The following is a 22,995-nucleotide window of genomic DNA, read 5'->3' on the forward strand; positions in this document are numbered from 1 at the left end:
ATTTGGTAACAGAAAAGTTTATTGATCGCAATTAATTAAATATTTTTTTAAATTTCCTAGTATGCCTGCTAATATATATATATATTTAAATTAACTATTCTGCCTAAAGAGTAAGGTACTGTACATCTGAAGGGAGAATTTAAAGTGTATTTTAAAAAAACTAACCCTCAATATCAACCTTTGGCTGAATTATTGATAGTATCAGGATTAACTTGTCTAATTGTGGTTGATTTGTTCCACAGCCACCAGTTTGTGTTAATGGGGGGGGAAATTCTGGTCGGTATAATCTGTTAGGGATCAGAAAGTTGGTGAAGAAAATCAAATTCAACAACAAAATAGATCTAGAGTGAAATTTAATTTCTCCCGTTGGGCTTCTTTGAGACTTTGAGACTTCTCTTTTCTTTTTCTTTTTTTAATTAAAAAGTTTTACAAAAGATTTTCTTCCACCCCCATATCCACCTCCTCCCCTTCTCTTCCCCTCCCTCCCCACCTCCCCCACCCAAGACTTCCCAGAACAGAATACAGGGTATAAGATTAACAATCATAAATTAAAATACAACATAAGTCATAATCCATAGTCACTCCTTTCTCTAAAACCTTAACTCCTCTTCCAGAAACAAGAAAGTACATTTTTCTTCCAGTCCATTATATATCAGTCCATTCCACTCCTAAAGTCTTCAGCATCTTCCAGTTAAATTGGTATTTCCAGTTCTTCAATAAAGTACATAGTTTTTAATATCCAATCTTCATCGATCAACGCCTAAACAACATTCCTTCTTCCAATATTCATCAGGAATTCTTCTATAATATCTTTCTTCCTTAAACAGTCTCTCAAAAATAGTTCATATTTCCAACTTAAATTCTTATTTTTTCCAATCTCCAAAAATAAACGACATTCTATCTTCTCATATCTTTAGTATCAATTACATACATCAAATAACATTGCTAATATTAATATTAAACTTCCACAATATGTCAATTGTACTAATTAAAATCTTCAATTTAACTTACACATACTCAGATAACAGTATTAAAATTACACCTATTTATATCCAAAATATATCAGTTATAACAATTAATTTCTATTTAACCAAATAACAACATTACATCCATAAACAATCTCTCAAATATAATTTTTAATCCAAATTCATAAATTTTACTGTCTATCCTCCTCAAATAATACCCCTAACATTACACTTTTACATCCAAAATAAATCCTTTATAAGGATTAACCATATTCAAATGTATTAGAATTAAACATTCTCCCTCCCCTTATCTTCTATCTTACACTTTTTCCACCATCTGCTCACCAATCAGCTTAACATTCAACAATAAAGGATTTCCAATCTTTAATACATTGGTATAGAAATCTCTAGCTTTAACAGCTGTGTTAAGAAAATACTTTTTTCCTTTATAATTCACTGTTAGGCCAGCTGGAACCTCCCACCCAAAATATATCTGATGTTTCTTAAGGTCATCCACTAAAAAAGCAAATTATTTTCTCTTTCTTAACATTTTAGGAGGAATTTCCTTCATCATTATTATATCTTGTCCTAATATTTGAAATTTATTTTTATAAAATGCTTGTAAAATTCCATACCTAATCTTCTTGGCTGTAAAATAATAGCCCCCCTCTGCTCTTCCACCACATCTTTAAGATCCAATATTTCTTTCTCCATTTCATTAAATTTTTGATCTATTTCTAAAAGATGAGCCTCCAAAAGTTCCTGTAAAAAATTCCTTAAATCTTCCTTGATATCTTCTTTTAATTTCCGTACCTGAGCTAAAGAAATTTCCAAAATTTTAGTAGTAGATAATGCTGTTTGCTTAAAAACCATTTTTAAACTATGTCATCAACCAAAAAGAGGGGGGGAAAAGCTTCGATAAACTTTTCTTCTTAATCACTGTAATAAAAAGAAAAAGGTAAAAAAAATCATAAACAATCCATTTAAAAAACATCTTGTTATATTCTTCTTATAGGTTCCACGCCAGCAGTTGTAATAAACATTTCCTTAACTTTCACTTCCAATACACAAAGCGCCATTTGCTTTCAATATACAAAATGCCATTTCCTTTCTTCATCTCCACTCTTGACTACAAATATTTCCTCTGATAGGGAGTTAAAATCTTCTTACAAACAAATGCCAATACTCCTGTTTCTGCTCTGTCCGCATTAGCATTACATCATAAATCCTTTTCAGTCACGGAGATGGATGCTACATTTTGTTCCGCCATTAGGCAGAAGTGTTCCGGATTCCGGAGCTTTTCTCAGGCTATGGAAGGAGTGATCCCATCAAGCCTCCAGAAATTTTCCTGGGGCTTTCCTGGGGGTTCTACTTCAGCCCGAATGCTCACCTCTCCCTCTTTGCCCGAGGGAGAGATTTTCAAGCTGCCAGACAGCTGATTAGCACTGTCTGAGTGGCTCTACGGAATCACAGAGCTAGCGGTCTAAAAGAGACCGCCATCAATGAAGCGGAGCCACCAGAAGTCTGAGATTTCTCTTTTCCACTCCCTTATTTCTCAGCTTCACACTGGGATGACTTGGCTTCTGAATGTGAAAAACTGATTTTCTCTTATAAAATGTATTTTGATATCTGGAAGACAAATGATCCTTTTGGTCTCAGCAATATGCCTACTTCTGAAGACAAAAACATATAAAGCATTCTGATGAAGTAGTGCGGCATCAATAACATAAGCCCAACCATAATTATATTTTGTTTCTCTAAAGGAAATATATCACCAAAAGACATTATTTCTCTTTAATTTTTCTATCTGAATAAGTGTTTCAGTTATTAATCTGCTCTTTCTTCAAAAATGACAGGAATGATATAATTTTTTCCCCAAAAAAGTTTTTTATAGCAGAGAAACAAAGCAAATTATACAGTACACAGAAAGAGATATGGACAAACACAAATAGAAAATATTATATCTGTGAATTCCATGGTAAAGAAATAATAAGATTTCCAAACTAATATATATTAATAAGCTTCTCCAGAAAATATCAGGACATCAGTCATCTTTTGAGTTAAAGCCAACTGAATGTGTTTTTTATAGGTAAGGCAAATGGACTCTCTTTATTTTTCTTTGAAGAGATTTTGTTTTTCATCCACAAAGCTTCTTCAGTTTTTCTCATCCACTTCTTGGATGAGAAACTTCTTAGATGAGAGGTAAAACATCTTCAAGGAAAAACAAAGAAAGTTCACTTGCCCTTGAAAAAGTACCTTTGGGACAACGATGACCTGAATGATTGAGAATATCCACATTAGACTTTTGAATCAAAGTTATTTTTTTAAATGACTCCAGATCTGATGGACCTAATGCCAATGTGTATTGGTCTAAACTAGAGTATAGATGTAATTTATGTATGAGTATTCTTATATTGTAAGTTTTAGGATCTTTTAGTTCTTACCTGAAATTCTGCATATTCTTCAGTGGTTATTTGCAAATAACAATGCATTAGTCTTCCCAACTAGACCTCCCAAATATTGGCACCCTACAAGTATAAACACTACAACTCCAAACCAATAAGCATGTTAGGGATGAAAGAAATTGTACTCCAATGAATGTAAAGAGCCATGTGTTGAAAACAGCTGGTCTAGATCAGGATGGCATAAACACACATGCAAAATCAGCACTATTAAAATAAGTAATTCACTTCAGGAAATCCAGGTTTCAATCATCCCTTCAGTCTACAGCCTTTCAAATTCATTGGGTTACAGTTCATTTCCTACCTCTTCAAAGAGGCAAATGCTGAATAAATGGGTGAAATTGCAAATGTTTTTGGATATAGCAGTATGGTATCAAACATGAAATTCACTTCACAATTTTACTCAAAAGCTAAAAAACTCTAATACCTAACAATTCTTAAATTGCAAAAAAAAATAAAAAAAAATACAGTGCAATACAGAAGAAGATTCAGCTGTTTCCTCCTCCTCTTCCTTCCATGCACTAATCCCTAGGAATATTCATAATAAGAATAACAATGAAGTATAGAATTATAGAATTAATGTTAATGTAATGAATATTGTTGCAAATCTTGATTATTATTTTACAAAGATATTTGTACCCGGATGACACATTGTTTAATTGAAGATGGAATTACTATATTTAAAAAAGTTAAAAATTTATGAAAAGGATAAAAAAGAAGTAATAAATGCTCAGTTCAGATGTTCTGTACATATGGAGAAATGTTCACTATATACAAATCACACCATCAATATTTCATTCTTTCTCCTTGATTTATTCTTTATTCCTTGATTTGTTCCTGTTGATTCTTAATATATATAGAATAACTACAGCACTCAAATATGAGCAGTGTGCAATAGTGCCAGATTTGACAAAATTATCCATGCCTTGACTATTGCAAAATATTCTGCATGGGAATATTATCTGGAAGTTTCAATGAAGGAATTTTTGAGGTAAGATCATTAATACCAGAACTGTATAATGCTTTTATGTCTGATGAATTGGAACTTGCTGATAATTCCCTTTATGAACCAGAAAGAGGTTTTTTTTTTTAACTGAATGATATAACATAAAATGTTGGTAGTATGGGAAAAATCCTTTAAATTATTGGCCTCTCACTTGAAACAACCCAATAAAATCATATTATTGCCTCTGTTAAAGATGCTCAGGGCAAAGAATATGACTGTTATTAAAGATTGCCAGTTTAGCACTACTGTAAGCCTTCATCAAAGTTAAATAACTGAGTCAAATCTTGAGCTAAAATAAACAAGCAATACTTGTGAATATATACATACATATATGTATAATTCGTATGTGTATGGAGGTGGGTGTATGTATAGATATAAGTGTCTGTGTATATGCACACTCATAGTCATTCATTTATTCAGAATTATAATTCTGTCAATAGTTTTGAAGGAAGAAATTAATCTTTTTAAAATAATAATTGTTTGGCAGTACCTTATGTACTAATTATCTAATTTTACCGTAGCACTTTAAGAAATAGGCACTATACATATATGTATGAAAACTGAAAAAGCTTCTGACCTTGATGGCTATTTCATCACTTGGTTTACGATGTATACTGATTTTGTTTTGTTGTGCTGTTGCTGCTTCTGCTGCTTTATAATCAATGGTGCTTTTTAAAATAAAGTTCTTCGAAATTATTTTAATGAGGTTTACTGAACTGTTTTTTTAAAGGGATACTAAAGATTTTGTGGGTAGTACAAGCAACTATTTACTTTCCCTGCTAAATATTGATGCCAACATTTTGATAACCATGCAATGCATGTACAGTAACACCTGTGAACAATGTTCTTTTATGAAAGAACAGCAAGTCTTGGCCAATATTAGATTGCAAGGTGATATTTTGGATATATACTTAAAAAAACAGTGGAATCAGCAGGGTTGGTTTCACTGAAAGTGGAAAAAATCTTTTGATAGTTTCTAGTCAATTTTTGGAAGCAAGTTTTAGCCAAATATGAATTCAATTCTTTTTTTTCCTCTATCATATCTTTATAATTTTAATCCCTAAATTAGAGTTATTACAGACTGACTCTTCTCTTTACCTACAAAATGACTTATGCAATTCATCAAGGATTTCTTCATCTCATTTTAGATTTAATTTGACCTTGAGACTATTTTGGCCTATCATATCAGGAAATCAAAGGATATCGGGTGCATGAAAATGGCTGAGGCTGAATACAAATTGTTATTATGTATGAATGATTTATTAAAATAATAACACTTTGTTATTAAACAACCAACCTTTCTCATCAAATTTGATTGAGAAATTATAGCTAGAAATGGGCAAATCCTTCAAAAGAGGTGTTTCAGAGTACATAGAAATATGTCTTCTGAATGATAGGGCTTCTCGTGGCAGTTTTTCCATGTGTGCCTGTACAACCATTTTGGTCAGATTTTAATTAGGGAAACAGCATGGAAATAATATAGCTGCTTTAACTATTTAAAAGTATTCTTTGAGTGCAGCATTGCATGTTTTGAATCTCTCTCTCGCTCTTCTTAAAAGCCTAATAACTATTGATCTTCAATATGCGAATTTGTTTTGCGTGCCACTTAGGATAACAGTTTTAAAATGTACCTGCTGTTTTATTTCCTCATTGGTCTGGAGTTATCTGCAGTATGTTTTTTTCTATAACCATCATATTAAAATGCATTAACTTTAAATCACCAGGGATTATGATTTATAATACATCAAGTATATTGGCATACACTTTCCGTTTTCCTCAAGCTTTAAAGGCATATTCTTCCATTCATTATGAGTCTAAAATTATTGGATAGTGTTACATGGCTGGTTGTTGATATTTTTTCATTACATGCTATGGATTGGATTTTTTTTTTTTGGTTAATGTTCTAAAATATGTTGGTATTAGAAGTTATTTGAAAGATAGTTTCAATTTAGTTGGTTAAATTAAGAATTGTAGTGGTGCTATTTCTATTCTATTGTTTAGTTTATATAGGCTCTGAATAAACAATTTGTAGCTCTAGGGAAGAATGATGCTTCAGTTTAGTTTCTTCAGGTCCATTGTCTGTTTTTAAAGAGTGGATGTCAGAAAAACCATGAGTAACCTTGTGTTATTTTGGAGTCTGAAATACCCACTATTTAAAGCTCAGCCACCATTGTTATACATTAAACTATTGGAGCTCGGCCACCATTGAAATGTAGCCACCACTGACATGTTGCTTTAAAAGAAATGTGGCTTTCCACAGGAAAAAAAAAGTTTCCTAGCATGTACCAAAATGGATGAGTCACATATTTTGTTGTCATTCATCTAAAACCTATAGTAGATTTGAGTAACAATCAATAGTGTAATGGTGCAGAGTCAAAGAATAAAACTTCCCTTCAGAGTCCATTAAACTGGCTATGTAGCTTTGTTCTAAATGAGACATTTTCAACATAACTCTGTTGCTCAATCAAATTGGAAATCTCACACAACCCTAAAGATAATATGCCCTGCTGCTATTAGGTGAAGTCCTGAGCAAATGTCTGGAGATCTCCAGAGACCTAAGCAGCAACAATTCCCTCAATCCCTTTTTATCATTTAGGGGAAAAAAATAGAAATAAGAGCATTCATACTCACTGTGATAATGTGACTATAGAATCATCAAACTGAATGACACCTACATACTTCCAAGCTATATTCCAGATGGTAAGAAAATTAAGAAAACAGGAATTAGGGAGCTGGGACATTAGGATCAGTTTGAGAGAGACTCTGAAACCTAGTACTAAAACACAAAAAGATTCATATGTCAGAGTGATGGTTTATGAAGATACATTTAGATTTGGGGAAGGCAGGGCTCATCAGTTAATGGATTAACAGCTAATAATATATTGTAATATTAGGAAAACCTGTTTAGAATTTACTTTAAACCAGGTAGTAAACATTATAACTGTTAACAAAGAAACTGCATTGTTCTATTTCCCCCCACATTTTGTCTATGTTTAGAAATTATTGCGGTGGACTCTTGCTCTGAATTCCTTTTAAACCTGGCAACATTATGCATAATATTGATTTTCTTTTAATGAAGCATATTAATTTGCTATGCATTTTCTTTATATGTCATAGATATGCATGTACCTAGCAAAATTTAATAATGAAACCTCTAAATACTGTGAAGCTTAGACTAAATGGATTTAAAGTTTTAGTTCTGAAAGTAAGCATAAAACAAGCATTTTAAGCAGCATAGCCAGAGGCATAGTATTTAATCGGCTGACCTAGCAACTTCAAGGAACAACTGGGACTGCTTGAGTATCTAATCTAATTATATTCAAAAGATAATATTCAAGGGGCAGAGCAAGTCAAGATTCAATAAAAGCTCTGTTCTTTTTTGGTACATAAAAATCCTTGTGCTTGTCTGAAATTGATTATACAATTGAGCAATCTTTGCAAGACTGAATAGCCTTTTCTACAGTGTCAGCCAACCTTGAAACTTTTCTGTTTTCAGTTTGATTATTAAGCAAGTTGTTTAAGATAGACTTGAAATTCTGGGTTTCATTTTAGAAGGTATTCCTAAATAACTGAGTTAAACTGATTGATCTACTGATTTCTGCTACTCTTTATTGTTGTTTCTAAACGTTATCCGAAATGTCTTCAAAGACTAATTCTTTCTTGGGGAGGGGGAAGTATCCTATGCTTTGACTAGACTATCATGTTTTCTCAATCTGGACCACCAACCCCATTTCAGACCTGCTCAGATTGTGTATGTTTCATATGGCCATGAAACAACATACCTCAAAGCAAGGAAGCCTTTTTCCCCTCAGAAATGTCTCAAGTACTTTTGCTTGTCCTTTTGTTCTAACTATGCCCAATTCTTGGCTATGGATTTGCTCAGTTGTGGACTAAAGTTATACAATAGGCTACCCAAACAAGAAATGTAATTCCTGATCTCACCTAAATTATACATTTCTGGACAATTACATAGAATAATAAAGTAAAGGAAGTATTTTTCATTGGTGGTGGTGGATCTTATATTTTAAACCTGAAAATGTAAAAGACTTTATAAACTTACATATTCTTTTTTTAATTCAAATTTTATTTTATTCAATAGAATAAAGTATAAAACTCCAAAAACTTAAAGGAAAAAAAAACAAATAAAAACACAAAACAAGGAAGACATTTAAAAAGTGCATGGAACATGAAAAAAAACCCCTTAATATCCTTAATAGAAACCCTTAATACATATATATCCCTTCTATTTGAATACTGATTAATACATTACTACAAAATTAATTTCCCACATTTTGCAAAATAGGCTCAAAAGGTTTTAAAATAAATCCATTTGCAAATTACTAACCTGTCACCCATATGCTATATTAATGACAAAATAGTTAACAGGAAGACCAATAATAATAAAGAAAAACAAAGTTAGATTTTCAAAACCCTCTGTTAACAAACAATTATTGTGAACAACTCATAGAAAATTTTCCATGATCTTATCTATCTAGCTATCTCAAATCATCCCAAAGGCTAACAGTAATTCATTCTGAATCATATATCCATATTTGTTTCTTAATGTCATTTCTTATCAATTGTTGTTTGACAAAATGTAATAAGTTCTATCTTCAAAGTTGGTCTATTTTTCCAACAAAATTCAGATAAAATTAGTTCCTGATTAAGTGTGATAATTCCATTCTCCCCTTTCCTTCAATCCTCCTAGGGAAAGCCAATTTGCTTTTTCACTCAGTATAATTTCTGCTGTTGTAAAAGACTGTAGGCTTGAACTTAAAAAGGAATATGCCATCAGCTCATTTAATTCTAAATCTATATGATTCCAATTTTTTTCTATGAATTAACTGGTTCCAAATCATCCTTTTGTGAATCTAATTCCAGAACCACATGCCTCTGAATATTTTCCACAACCATTATCACCAGTGGTGGGTTTCAAATTTTTTTACTACCGGTTCTGTGGGTGTGGCTTGGTGGGCGTGGCATGGTTTGGTGGGCATGGCAGGGGAAGGATAGTGTAAAATCTACATTCCCTCCCCAATCCAGGGGAAGGATACTGCAAAATCCCCATTTCCTCCCAATCAGCTGGGACTTGGGAGGCAGAGAATAGATGGGGACGGGGCCAGTCAGAATTTTTACTACCAGTTCTCCGAACTACTCAAAATTTCCGCTACCGGTTCTCCAGAACTGGTCAGAACCTGCTGAAACTCACCTTTGATTATCATTTCATCAAACTTTTTAAAGAAGTTTTCAACTAAATATTGCACGTTAACAAAAGGTCTTTTCAGCCAGCCCTGTTTGCTTGTAATCCAATCTATTGTTGCTCTGTGTAAGTTAGCCAGGACACAAACAATGCTGAAGTAAAGTGAGGAAATAAATTAAAGGGGCAGGAAAGATATTTTCTGGATATATCAATACAAAGTTAAAAGAAAAATTAAAGTAAGTTCCAAATATTTTAAAAGTTAATAAAGTACCAAAACCTGTGGTAAAAATCTAATATTGATGTAAATAAAATAAAAGCACTTCACCATCCAAGAACACACAATGTTCCCATACAGAAAAGCAAAGGTTATTCAAAACAACAACATAAATCAAAATGGAAAAAACCTAAACCCAGCAAGAGGTTAAAGAAGGTCAGCATTCAACCAGCAAGTCAACTTTTAAAGACAAAAAGCAAAGCAATCAATTCAGAAAGTGAACAGGCAGGCTTAGAAAATGAAATACTGAAAGGAAGATGGATGCCCTGACTTTCTGACTGCTCTCAAAGGGAACTGGAATCTTTTCAGTTAGATTCCCCTTCCACAGCCATCCAAAATTTGTCTGGGTCATTCCTACATGCTCCCATTGAAATCCAGGGAGCAGCTCTGCCAGAAAACCAGCCCTGACAGCAAAATCAGCAGATGATCAGCAGGAAAAGGAAAAAAATTCTACCTTTCAGCAACCATCTTGGGGGGTGTCATAAACTTAAATGTCCTTGAATGTCATCATGTAATTTTATGTTTGTCTAAATGAAGTGTACAATCTCTTATGTTCTCATTAATTGCAGTAGAATTATATATAATATTTCAAACTTCCTTAGCAGGGTTAGAATTATAGTAGTTTGAGAACTGCAAAAGTAAACAAAAAAACATTATGCTGTATATCCTGTCCTATGCACACTTAACATCAAGACCTATAGCTATGTATAAATGTATGGCAATCATTTGCAATTGAAAACAGGAAAAAATGAATTGACTGTGATTGTATATCTCAATAAATATATAATGCTATGCTTTAATAACTTAGCTATAAATGTTCAGCTCCATTTGCAAGTACATTGAAGAGTTGCAGTACATGAACAAAGCAAGGAATTCATCTTCATTTCCATCATAGCAAATGAGCAATTCAACTTGGCTTATTCACCGAGGATAACAGCTGCTTTGTTATTTCAAAGTGAGGCTTTGTAAAAAAAAAGATGATATTTCACGCTAACATTTTAATTTATTAAATATCTTGGAGCTCTGAAAAAGCAAAATGTTGAGAAATGTTTAAATATTTAAATGTTTAAATATATCCTATTGGATCATCTTTCTTATTAATTTTGTATTCTTATATAAACAAAATGAACACACAGTTTCCCTCACAAATGGTATTGGTACATGGTAAAGACTTTCGTGGGTAGGACTGAGAGATGCTGCTAAGGGGATAGTCAGATAAGGGACAGTTTAGCCCACAACAAGTGGACAGGATGAAACTCTCTAGTTTCTTGGGCTGTAAAGGGGTAGAATATTGTCATATTTGGAAGCTTCTTTTAATGTAGATTTAAAATAAAATAGAATTACCTCATCTGTTGTAATTTCTATCTAGTTTACCTGCAAAACTGACACAAACATACATATGTAATCCATGCTTTTTACTTGAAATATTTTGATTAGAGGTTACTAGAAATCTACTTGGACTAATAACAGCTATTTTTTCTTAAAGCATTAATGAAATTCTTAGTTTATATATAAATATAACATTTATAAAGGAAAGTCAAATTATTGTATATCTAGCTGAACAGTGTCATAGGGAATAAGCGCAGTTTTGCTATGAAGAAGAAACCATATAGATAAATGCTTGTGAAAAAGAAGGCGTGTTGTGGGTTTTATCTCATTATAATTTATTACTTAAGGGATTACAGGGCTATAAAAAGGGAGCTGCTGAGGGCAATCTGCAGAATCTGCCATCAATGAAACAAAATCATCTTCAACTGTGCAACACTGGATTTTTTTTTTATTTCAAATGTTTTCTTTCAATAAAGCAAGCTATTGAAGAGAAGCATCCAGCACAGACTACTGCAGGGATAGAATTTATTCCCTCTATATTTCTAAGAACCTGATTGTGGATAAAGCAGAATAAACAAATTTAATTAAGTTTTCTTCAAGCATAACTGAAAAGAGGGAAATAGAAATTGTTGCATATGACTCCCTTAATGAATTATTGTAATGGTCCATTGAGAGAAAAGAAAAAATGATAATATGTCCAAAGATTTCTAAAATCTATTCACAGTTTTCAGTTAATATTATGGTTTATAGCAATAGCAATAGCACTTAGACTAATATTCCTCTTTGTAGTGCTTTTACAGCCCTCTCTAAGGAGTTTACAGAGTCAGCATATGGCACCCAACAATCTGGGTCCTCATTTTACCCACCTCGGAAGGATGGAAAGCTGAGTCAACCTTGAGCCAGTGAGATTTGAACTACTGAATTGCAGCTAGCAGTCAGCTGAAGTAGCCTGCAGTACTGCACTCTAACAACTGCACCATCTCAGCACAGGTTATGTCCTGTGTTGTCCCCTATTTCATGGAAAACAACAGAAGACACTTCCTGAGATGGAAAGGGATGTTTTTATAGTAATTTTATTAATGATTAACATTACAACAGTAAAAACTAATACAAACTGGAAAAAGAATAAAAAGAAAAACTAGAAGGTGCAAAAAAAGGAAAAAAAATATAAAATAAGAGTATAGTAAATAAAAATAAAATATTTTAGTAACTTACCACCTTTTCTTAAAATACAAAATGATCTCTTCTTTCCATATCCCATCTGGTTTCTATAAACAAATCAATAAAGCTGCCTCATTTTAATCCCAATGTCAGTAAAAGTCCATTAACAACTTTAACTTTAATCAAGTAAACCAATTTTATATTCCTTCCTTTTACTTCCAACAATTTAAGATCTTTAGTACTTTCAAATAATGTTCTAGAACTTGACTTGTTTTCATTTTTTTGTTCCCTCTTACAACTTTTTTCAAAAGTTAACAAACCTCTTTTATAAATCCATTATAGCAAAGTTATCCAGATCACTTTAATAGTTTGTTATCTGTATAACCCTTTTAATTTTAGGACATCAAATGGTTTCTTTTGTAGGTCAATATCTTTTATCATGTCATTTTTGTAGATTGTAATTTTTAAATCCAATTAAGCCTCAATTTTGCAAGGCAGAATTTGTCCCCTTTCCTAATATTTGTTAGACACAGTCATGACCCAGTTTAAGGATTCAGATACTAAACCTGAAGAAGATGCTCCAGCTGAACCTGTGGAATTTATTTATTTTTATTTATTTAATCAAACTTTTATACCGCCCTTCTCCCAAAGGACTCAGGGTGGTTTACAGCCAGATAAAAACAAGACAAACATAATAAATACAGAATAAAATACTATTTAAAAAACTTATTCGATTTGGCCCAAGTTAAAACCTTTAAAAGAATAAAACCAAATAAAATTAAAACCAAATAAAAACTAAAAACCCTATGCCAGTCCTGTGCGGATGAATAAGTATGTCTTCAGCTCACGGCGAAAGGTTCGAAGGTCCGGAAGTTGGCGAAGTCCTGGGGGAAGTTCATTCCAGAGGGTGGGAGCCCCCACAGAGAAGGCCCTCCCCCTGGGGGCCGCCAGCCGACATTGTTTGGCGGACGGCACCCTGAGGAGTCCCTCTCTGTGGGAGCGCACGGGTCGGTGAGAGGCAATCGGTAGCAGTAGGCGGTCCCGTAAGTAACCCGGTCCTAGGCCATGGAGCGCTTTAAAGGTAGTAACCAGCACCTTGAAGTGCACCCGGAAGACCACAGGTAGCCAGTGTCTATCACCCGCGCAGCTGCATTCTGAACCAACTGGAGCCTCCGGGTGCTCTTCAAGGGGAGCCCCATGTAGAGAGCATTGCAGTAATCCAAGCGAGAGGTAACAAGAGCATGAGTGACCGTGCATAGGGCATCCTGGTCAAGGAAGGGGCGCAACTGGCGAATCAGGGAAACCTGATAAAAAGCTCTCCTGGATACGGTCGTCAAATGGTCTTCGAAAGACAACCGCCCATTCAGGAGAATGCCCAAGTTGCTCACCCTTTCCATCGGGGCCAATGACTCGCCCCCAACAGTCAGCCGCAGCTGCAGTTGACTGTACCAGGGTGCCGGCATCCACAGCCACTCTGTCTTGGAGGAATTGAGCTTGAGCCTGTTTCTCCCCATCCAGACCCGTACTGCTTCCAGACACCGGGACAGTACCTCGATAGCTTAGTTGGGGTGGCCTGGGGTGGAAAAGTACAGCTGCGTATCATCAGCGTACAGTTGGTACCTCACCCCAAAACCACTGATGATCTCACCCAGCGGCTTCATATAGATGTTGAACAGGAGAGGCGAGAGACTCGACCCCTGCAGCACCCCACACGTGAGGCGCCTTGGAGTCGATCTCTGCCCCCCTGCCAACACCGTCTGCAACCGGTCAGAGAGATAGGAGGAGAACCACCGATAAATGGTGCCTCCCACTCCCAAACTCTTCAGCCGGTGCAGCAGGATACCATGGTCGATGGTATCAAAAGCCGCTGAGAGGTCTAATAGGACCAGAGCAGAGGAACAACCCCTATCCCTGGCCCTCCGGAGATCATCCACCAACGCGACCAAAGCCGTCTCCGTACTGTATCCGGGCCGAAAGCCGGACTGGAACGTGTCCAGATAGACAGTTTTATCCAGGTATTGGGGTAATTGACGTGCCACCACACTCTCTACAACCTTCGCCACAAAGCGAAGATTGGAGACCGGACGATAATTACCTAAAACAGCCGGGTCCAGGGAAGGCTTCTTGAGGAGGAGTCTCACCACCACCTCTTTCAAGGCAGTAGCAAAGACCCCCTCCAACAACAAAGCATTAGTAATCCCCGGAGCTAGCCTCGTGTCACCTCCTGCATGGCCAGTAGCAGTCAGGAGGGGCACGGGTCCAGTAAACATGTGGTGGCATTCAACCTCCCCAACAACCTGTCCATGTCCTCGGGAGCCACAGGATCAAACTCATCCCAAACAATCTCAACAAGACGAGACTCCGACCTCTCACCTGGATCTACCCAATTTTGATCCAACCCATCCTGAAGCTGAACGATTTTATTGTATAGATAACCACTAAACTCCTCGGCACGTCCCTGTAATGGGTCATCCCGCTCCCCCTGTTGAAGGAGAGAGCAGGTCATCCAAAACAGGGCGGCCGGGCGGTTATCTGCCGACGCAATGAGGGAGGAGATGTAACAACTTTTCGCTTCCCTCAGTGCCACTAGGTAGGTCCTACTATATGACCTAACTAGTGTCCGATCAGCCTCCAAACGGCTGGACCTCCAGGAACTCTCTAGGCATCTTCTCCGGTGTTTCATCTCCCTCAGCTCCTCGGAAAACCAAGGAGCTGGTTGAGACCTACGCCGGGTCAGAGGCCGCAAAGGCACGACACGGTCCAGAGCCCCAGCCGCGGCCAGTTCCCAAGCCGCGACTAGTTCTTCAGCCATGCCGTGAGCCAGACCCTCAGGGAACGGCCCAAGCTCCGTCAGGAACCTCTCCGGGTCCATCAGGCACCTGGGATGGAACCAACGTATTATCAGCCTCAGGAGACACTAAACCATTAACCATATGTGGCCAGTCAAATACAGCACCATTTGGCCAGCTAGAGCAGTCAAATGAGGATGACATAAGGATTCCCAGCTCCACACAATCAAGTAGAGAACTGAGCAGTGTAGAGATATTCCAGGAGGTTTCTTGCCAAGGAAGGGAATAAGCCTTTTAATTAGCAACAACTGACAGCAGCCTGATATAGGAAGCAGCTTTGATCCCTACTTCCTTTATTGAAAACATTTGACCTCTAGCTCTTCTGTGACATTCCTGTGAATCCTGCTTGTGAAATAAATTTGAATCAGTTGACAGCCCTGACCTGACTCTTGGAACCTTGGATTGGATTGGGAACATTCTTCTGTCCATTCTTCTGTAGAAGCAGATTCTTCAGCCAAGCTGCTGTTTTGTTTATATTCCTTTGATTGCTGTTATCACATCAGCCTTGAAATAAAATTGCTATCTCCATAGCAACTGCTTGTGAATGTGCATGGTTGAAACTTGAAGCAGGACACAGTCTATCTATAGAAGTAGACATTCTTAAAATTAACTGCTGTGACCATTATTCAAAAATATCCTTCAATATCTCCAATGTTAAAACATTTGCTTCATTCTGTATTTGAAAATCAAATTTGAGTGTTCTCTTTTAATGGTAATCCTTAGTAACTTCTGGTTCTTTTGAGAATCATATTTTTAAAATCTTATTTTTTAAAAAAATCCAAAGCAAAAGCATTTTCCCTTGGGAAAGATTTTTTATATTTAATTTCAAGGTTTGATTTCAAATTCATGTGGACCTTTAGTCCATTTGTAACTTTGTAAAATCAAAGGTTTAATAATCCTTTTGCTGTTTATTCCAAAACGTATATATTTTATGCTCTGAAACTTGTATTTAGAACTTTTTTCACTAAGGATTGAAGGAAACTCATCTGGTGCTATAAAAGCTGTCGATCCAAAGGTTCCTAATAGCTGTTAGACCCCTTGCAATTTGCATACCAAGCAAATAGATCAACAGATGACGCTGTTAATATGGCTCTGCACTACATCCTACAACATCTTGAATCTCCAAAGACCTATGCAAGGGTCCTCTTTGTAGACTTTAGTTCAGCATTCAATATCCTCATTCCAGACACTCTTCTAACTAAGTTAAACCAGCTTGTTGTGACCCAGGACTCCTGGACTCGGATGATTCAGAAAGTGAGGGAGAAGACCTGGCAAGCCCTGCTTCTCTTGGGCCCTCTCCCTCCCTGGCACCCACTCAAAGGGAAGACGAGGGGCCGGCAAGGCCTGATTCTCCCAAGCCTTCTTCTGATTTGGCAACGCCCCAAGAACAGTTTTGGAGTGATGCAAGACTGCGCAGACGTGACCGGCGCGCGCAGCAGAGGAAGGGTTGGGACAAAGCCAAGGAATGATGGTCATACAGTGACATCTGCAGAGACTATAAATAGGAGGCGGGACTTCCTGGTTTTTTTGTCTTGGACAAAGCAATGAATTTGCGTGGGCAAACTGTATCAATGGAGGGAAGAATATATTCGTGAGTAATTCTGGCCTTATCTATAATTTCCTCGTTATCTCCAGAGACTTGGCAGGCCCGTGGGTAGACGTGGCCAGGACATTTATCTATGTAAATAAAGTAGAAGAGAAGGCCTTTGACTGACTCTTTGTTGGGAGTATTGGGGGAGGGAAACAGAACACAGCTATAGGTACCTGAACACATTTGTAAGTGGATCATATGCTTCCTAACAAACAGGAAGCAGCAGGTGAAGCTAAGCAGAATCACATCAGATACCTGTACAATTAGCACAGCCCCCCCCCAAGGCTGTGTGCTCTCTCCGCTTCTCTTCTCTCTATATACCAGTGACTGCATCTCTAATGATCCATCTGTTAAACTACTGAAGTTTTCAGATGACACAACAGTGATCGGTATCATTTGAGACAGTGATGAATCCACATACAGAAGGGAGATTGAACAACTAGTCTCGTGGTGCGACTAGAACAATCTGGAATTGAACACACTCAAAACCGTTCAAATGGTGGTAGACTTTAGGAGAAACCTTTCCATACTACCACCTCTTACAATACTAGCAACACAGTATCAACAATAGAGATCTTCAAATTTCTAGGTTTTACCATATCGCAAAATCTAAAATGGACAGCTAACATCAAAAGCATCATCAAAAAAGCACAACAAAGAATGTTCTTTCTGCACCAACTCAGAAAGCTCAAACTGCCCAAGAAGCTGTGATACAGTTTTACAGAGGAATTCTGTCATCTGCACCTCTATAACTGTCTGGTTTGGTTCTGCAACCCAACAAGACAGCCACAGACTTCAGAGGATAATTAGAACTGCATAAAAAACAATTGCTACCAACCTGCCTTCCATTGAGGACCTGTATACTGCACGAGTCAAAAAGAGAGCTGTGAAATATTTACAGACCCCTCACATTCTTGACATAAACTATTTCAACTCCTACCCTCAAAATGATGCTGTATCCTTACGATTTATATTGTTTCCAAGTATGATTCGATTGCTTATTTGTACCCTATGACTATCATTGTATCTTATGATTCTTGACGAACATATCTTTTCTTTTATGTACAGTGAGAGCATATGAACCAAGACAAATTCCTTATGTGTCTAATCACACTTGGCCAATAAAATTCTATCCTATTCTATTCTGAAAGGCAATTAACAATTTTAGAAAATGATTGGAAAAGAAAGCATGCATGGATGATAATCCTCCTATCAGAGGTGCTGACCATAGGCATATTTCCAGCTTTTTACTCAGAATGTGTATGGGAAAGAACTGGCTTTAGTTACCTAATTTAAACAACAACCAAAGGAATTATCAAATGACTTATGAGCTGCAGTGTTTTAATAGGACACTCTAGAGAAGGATTAATATAGTGCTGTGTGGCAACAAAGTGATGATTTGCATAATAAAAACAGATGTCTGATGGGAAGAAGAGGAGATATTATACTTTGTCCACCCCACTTCTTCCATCTGCTTGTCAAAATGTTTGGAGGCAAAGTCTATGCCAACTACAGTAGAAGGAAGCAGCTTTCCCACACCTCTGCTCACCAACTGCAAACAAACAATACACATGCATATTCAGTGTTTCTGGATAAAAAAATAGATGCCCTGTGTTTGAAAATATTATGTGTTTTAAATTTTTCATCCCATAGGAATTCATGCCATCCCACTTGAAAATCATTTTCAAACACATATAATCAGGAATGCACTGCTACAGATTTGGAAAAAAATAAAACAAAAACATTATATAAGAATTCCAATGTGGCTGAAACACCCAAACTTATTGGATATAGATAAGATAATTAGATATGAGAAACTGGTAGATGAACAGGGAAATTTGAGAACAAAACACAAACTGGAAAAAGAGGTAGATAGGGAGATAGATTGGTGGACATACACACAAATGCAATCAAGATATACAGAGGATAAAAAAACTATACGAAATACAAAAAGAGCAGCAAGAATTGGATTTATTTATTTATTTATTTATTTATTTATTTTTCACATTTATATACCGCCCTATCTCCCTAGGGACTCAGGGCGGTTCACAGGCAAGTAAAAAGTACATATAAATACAGACTAAAATAACAATTAAAAAACTTATTCTACATAGCCGAATTATTAAAAACTATATAAATAATAAACCCATTTAAAACCAGTAAATTTAAAATCTAATCCAGTCCTGCGCAGATGAATAAGTGTGTTTTAAACTTGCGACGGAAGGTTCGGAGGTCCGGAAGTTGGCGGTCCTGGAGGGAGTTCGTTCCAGAGGGTGGGAGCCCCCACAGAGAAGGCCCTTCCCCTGGGTGTCGCCAGACGTCACTGCCTAGCTGACGGCACCCTGAGGAGTCCCTCTCTGTGAGAGCGCACGGGTCGGTGAGAGGTATTCGGTAGCAGTAGGCGGTCCCGTAAATAGCCCGGCCCTATGCCATGGAGCGCTTTAAAGATTGTTACCAGAACCTTGAAGCGCACCCGGAAGGCCACAGGTAGCCAGTGCAGTCTGCGCAGGATAGGTGTCACACGGGAGCCACGAGGGGCTCCCTCTATCACCCGCGCAGCCGCATTCTGGACTAACTGAAGCCTCCGGATGCCCCTCAAGGGGAGCCCCATGTAGAGAGCATTGCAGTAATCCAGACGAGACGTCACGAGGGCGTGAGTGACCGTGCATAAGGCATCCCGGTCTAGAAAGGGGCGCAACTGGCGCACCAGGTGAACCTGGTGGAAAGCTCTCCTGGAGACGGCCGTCAAATGATCTTCAAAAGACAGCCGTTCATCCAGGAGGACGCCCAAGTTGCGCACCCTCTCCATCGGGGCCAATGACTCGCCCCCAACAGTCAGCCGTAGACTCAGCTGACTGTACCGGGATGCCGGCATCCACAGCCACTCTGTCTTGGAGGGATTGAGCTTGAGCCTGTTTCTCCCCATCCAGACCCGTACGGCTTCCAAACACCGGGACAGCACTTCGATAGTTTCGTTGGGGTGGCCCGGTGTGGAAAAGTACAGCTGGGTGTCATCCGCGTACAGCTGGTACCTCACACCGAAGCCACTGATGATCTCACCCAGCGGCTTCATATAGATGTTGAACAGAAGGGGCGAGAGAATCGACCCCTGCGGTACCCCACAAGTGAGGCGCCTCGGGGCCGACCTCTGCCCCCCTGTCAACACCGTCTGCGACCAGTCAGAGAGATAGGAGGAGAACCACCGATAAACGGTGCCTCCCACTCCCAATCCCTCTAACCGGTGCAGCAGGATACCATGGTCGATGGTATCAAAAGCCGCTGAGAGGTCTAATAGGACCAGAGCAGAGGAACAACCCCTATCCCTGGCCCTCCAGAGATCATCCACCAACGCGACCAAAGCCGTCTCAGTGCTGTAACCGGGCCGGAAACCGGACTGGAACGGGTCTAGATAGACAGTTTCATCCAGGTGCAGGGGAAACTGATATAAAATCATACATGGAACAGAGATAAAATTAATCAGTAAAATATATAAATATCTATTGCGATATAAAATGGAAGATGAGGTGGTTAAAGAAACAATGATTAAATGGGCAAAAAAATTTGGATACAATATAGAACTGGAGAAATGGGAAAAAATGTGGGAAACAAATATAAAATTGACTATGTCTATGGCATTTAAGGAAAATCGGTTGAAGATGTTTTACAGATGGCATCTCCCACCGGCAAGGCTTGCTAAGATGTACCCAAACAGTTCCCCAATATGCTGGAAGTGCAAAAAGGTATACGGAACATATTACCATTTATGGTGGACATGTTCAACTGCAAAAAAAATTTGGGCCAAAATCAGAAAATGGCTGGAAGAAATAACTGACCAACACATAGACTGGAAACCAGAGACCTTTTTGCTGGGAATATTCAGTAGAAAATATAGTAAAGAAATAAGGTATCTAATTTTACACATAATAACAGCCACAAGAATATCTTATGCACAGAACTGGAAAAAAGAGATTATACCATCGGAGGAGGAAGTGATAAGGAAAATTCTAGACTGGACTGAGATGGATAAATTAACCTACCTTCCCAAGCCTCCTTTTTCCGTGCGCAATGTGCATTTGGCCCGTACTGCGCATGCACACATGTGCAGCATGCGTTTGGTGCATAATGTGCATGCGCATGTAGCATGCGTTTGGTGCATGCTGTGTATGTCCCTGCAGCGCACATTTGGCACGCACCACGCATGCATGGCCAGCGAACTGGTGGCAAACCGGTTCAGATTTCACTACTGTCACAATCTGTATATTATCTGGAATCAAGTAATTTTACAATTCATTCCCAGAATTTGAAAAAGCACTATGTGTAGGCCCTTTTTCTATTTTGTAATAATCAGCAAAATACTTGTGTGATTTTTTTAGAAAAGAGGACTATTCCTCATCAGCCTTGTGGCTCGGTTTTAAACTTAATTATAGATTCTGGCCAAATGCCAGTATCCAATGTCTTCACAAGAAATGACCTATTTAAGGTAATTTCTTAATGACAATATGCAGAGGGGATTTATTAAACATTTGGTGTCTTCTACATCAGCATATTTTTCTGGAAAAAATAGCAGTGTAACTCATGATTAAGGATCACTAAGGATTATTAAACCGCATGGTTGTTTCTGACTATAATAGCTGGCATTTTTACTAACATAGAATTTCAGAAAGTTCCCGTATAATTTGCATGCATGGCCAGCGAACTGGTGGCAAACCGGTTCAGATTTCACTACTGTCACAATCTGTATATTATCTGGAATCAAGTAATTTTACAATTCATTCCCAGAATTTGAAAAAGCACTATGTGTAGGCCCTTTTTCTATTTTGTAATAATCAGCAAAATACTTGTGTGATTTTTTTAGAAAAGAGGACTATTCCTCATCAGCCTTGTGGCTCGGTTTTAAACTTAATTATAGATTCTGGCCAAATGCCAGTATCCAATGTCTTCACAAGAAATGACCTATTTAAGGTAATTTCTTAATGACAATATGCAGAGGGGATTTATTAAACATTTGGTGTCTTCTACATCAGCATATTTTTCTGGAAAAAATAGCAGTGTAACTCATGATTAAGGATCACTAAGGATTATTAAACCGCATGGTTGTTTCTGACTATAATAGCTGGCATTTTTACTAACATAGAATTTCAGAAAGTTCCGTATAATTTGCATGCATGGCCAGCGAACTGGTGGCAAACCGGTTCAGATTTCACTACTGTCACAATCTGTATATTATCTGGAATCAAGTAATTTTACAATTCATTCCCAGAATTTGAAAAAGCACTATGTGTAGGCCCTTTTTCTATTTTGTAATAATCAGCAAAATACTTGTGTGATTTTTTTAGAAAAGAGGACTATTCCTCATCAGCCTTGTGGCTCGGTTTTAAACTTAATTATAGATTCTGGCCAAATGCCAGTATCCAATGTCTTCACAAGAAATGACCTATTTAAGGTAATTTCTTAATGACAATATGCAGAGGGGATTTATTAAACATTTGGTGTCTTCTACATCAGCATATTTTTCTGGAAAAAATAGCAGTGTAACTCATGATTAAGGATCACTAAGGATTATTAAACCGCATGGTTGTTTCTGACTATAATAGCTGGCATTTTTACTAACATAGAATTTCAGAAAGTTCCCGTATAATTTGCATGCATATTTAATACCTTTAATACATGTTATAAAAAGTTTGAATATATAGTAATGTGGTTTAGTGAATACTCTTTAAATTTTATGCTTTTTATGCTCTTTCAATTTTATGAGGTTTATGAATGATATTTTTTATGTTACTTTGGCTTCTAAAACTGTTTAGAGGACAGATCAATTGTTTTGGGGGAAAAAACAGCAACCCGTATTAAACAGTTCAGGACTGTCAAAAATGTGATAAGCATGGCAAAAATTGTTCTTGACAAATAATTACTGTATTGCTTTCAAAATGCTTACAGTGTCATAGAATGGATATTTAAAATAATTCAAAGTGAAGCAGTATTCCCTGAACAACATTCTATCAATCTCAGGGTTTAATCTTGCAATATTTTCCTTATCCTTCACAATTTTTTGGATTTTATTTTTTATTTTTATTTTTGTTAGACAAGTCTGGATCAAATTATGAAATGGAATAGATCTGTTTTTGATATATTAGTTTAATTGTTCCTTCTGCTTTTCA

This window comes from Ahaetulla prasina, chromosome 7 (genome assembly GCF_028640845.1).
Source record: "Ahaetulla prasina isolate Xishuangbanna chromosome 7, ASM2864084v1, whole genome shotgun sequence".
In the NCBI taxonomy this organism is placed as follows: Eukaryota; Metazoa; Chordata; class Lepidosauria; order Squamata; family Colubridae; genus Ahaetulla; species Ahaetulla prasina.